We start from the raw sequence: 2,411 nt of genomic DNA on the forward strand, positions 1-2,411 counted from the left end.
CATGCATGTGTGCGTGCACACATAGGTGCCACCGAATCATGGTGTTTCTCTGGGAAATGGGTTCACCAAGATCCTCATGTAACTATAACCAAAATGCAGATCAGACACTGCCATTTGCAGAGTCCAATTAGCAAGCACAAGCTCTGATAAAGAGACTTTTTGGCTGTGTGTGGTGGCTCACACCTATAATCCCAGCACTTTGGGAGGCTGAGGTGGGTGAATCATGAGGTCAGGAGTTTGAGACCAACCTGGCCAATGTGGCGAAACCTCGTCTCTACTAAAGATACAAAATATTGTCCAGGCGTGATTAATCCCAGCTATTTGGAACCCTGAGGCAGGAGAATCGCTTGAATCTGGGAGGTGGAGGTTGCAGTGGGCTGAGATGATGCCATTGTACTCCAGCCTGGTGACAGGGCAAGACTTTGTTTCAAAAAGAAAAGAAAGAAAGAAAGTAACTTTTTATTCCAAAGCTAGCTTAGGGGAAGAAATACAGGCTTCCCGTACCACTTCACTTTTGGAGCAGAAAGTGGATGCTTTTAAAAGGGGACCTAGCATGAATGACACGCAGGGAAGGAAGCAAACAGGCAGGTGTCTGGATGCTCACTTTGGTGCCTTATGTACCAGGTACCAAAGTGCCAAATTGGTGCCTTTGTGGGCAGAACTAGGTTGTAAAGATGGCCAAAACTCTCCAGGTGGGAGAGAGTGTCATAGCAGGCATACTTAGGGTTGTAAATTGACTGTTGTCCCTCAAGGCAGTCTCCTGGTGGGAGAGAGCTCTGCTCTGGAGCTTCTAAGAACATAGTTAGATGAACTTGCCCTGTAGGGAGTGTCTGATGAAGGGGAGATAAAAGGTTATAATTGCATTTCCAAAGGGCTGCGTAAGAAGTGGGCAATGGGGAAATGGAAAAAATAAGAGAAAATAATAATAAATAATAATAACTCATTTTCTTTCTCTTAGAAATATGGGGGTACTCAATTGTAATTTCCCACTGTCAAGTTCCATTTTATTTCTATGGGATTTGAGTGCCATATTCACTCTGACTACTTCCTGCTGAGAAAGGGCATAATAGTCATTGGTTTTCAAAATGAAACTGATCTGCTTGGAGTCGGAAATATTCATAAGTATCCAGACTTACAGATATTTGTTGGAACATTATGGTGTGAAGTCTGAAGAGTCTCTGGGAAAGCCTGTCTTGCAATCCCATACAGAATGTGCAATCGCAGTAAACTCCACAACAGAGGGATATGCCTATCTCTGCAATCAGGGCCAATGTTACAAGCAGCTTTTTCTACCAAGGTGGTCCTGACCTGAACCAGTATACCAACGATTGATCTATTGACAATATTGTATCAGACATAGGTTTGAGTTGTTGGTGCATGTTTTGCAAAGCTAATGAGACATTTTCCCAAATTACCCGGAATGTATACACAACAGTTAGTCTTAATTATCATGCAGGTTCCCTACTGCCAATTGTAACTGGACATGATGACAAGATGGTTAAATATGTATTTAACAGGTTACAGGAAGAGTTATGAATATTCATGAAGGTGGTCATAAGCCCTGTCTAGTTCTTGAGAATGGATTAGTTTAGTTAAATAGCTGTGTCCCATCCAGGAGGTGGCACTGCAGATGGGCTAGGTGTCTGTATGTGATGAAGGCAAACCGATTTTGAATAAGAGGCATTTCTATGGAAACAGAAGAAAAATAAAAGTTAACATTGGGCACAATTTTTCGGATGTTAGACTCATGGCATCTTTAGTTACAGAGGAGGCAAGTTGTGGCAGCCTGACATGTTTTTCTGGCCTGTATTACAAGGAATAATGTAGTAGCAATCTCATTGAGTTCAAATGAGAAAAATGGAAGAAAAAATTGAAAGTGTTTGTTTAGGGACGTGTAGCCCAGAAAGAATTCAGGATTTAGTCCAAATTGCAGAAAATAATAAAAACTCAAAAGCAATGGACAAGAATAGAATCTAACAACAGGTGTACTATAGCTTTTTCTGAAACATGATTTTTCTCTCTGTAGTCCCCATTTTTACTAAAGACAAATCATAGTAGGATAAATGTATTTGCAAAATAAGGTTTAGTCTTATTATGCTTGGCCTAATTATTTGCATCAAGTTCAGCAAGAATAATTATTTGCCATATAAGCTCCTTTGCAAATTGGCTTTGCTGGAATTTTTATTTATAAGGAATCTTAGATTAAACCTTTTTTTTCTTTTAAGATTAAACCTTTTAAAGCCTCAAGTGCAGCCACAGATTTATCTGTGCCTGCAAATACCTGCATGGATTGAGTGAGTTCCTCTCCTTTTGAAGTCCCAAGATAACTTGGGGCTCCTGAGCCTGTCAGAAAGTGACCTTTTTTACTTACCACAGGTCAGGAAGCCCTGTACAGGGACTGCATGGACAAT

Source organism: Sapajus apella, unplaced genomic scaffold, assembly GCF_009761245.1.
Source record: "Sapajus apella isolate SASKATOON/1434 unplaced genomic scaffold, GSC_monkey_1.0 scaffold221, whole genome shotgun sequence".
Lineage (NCBI taxonomy): Eukaryota > Metazoa > Chordata > Mammalia > Primates > Cebidae > Sapajus > Sapajus apella.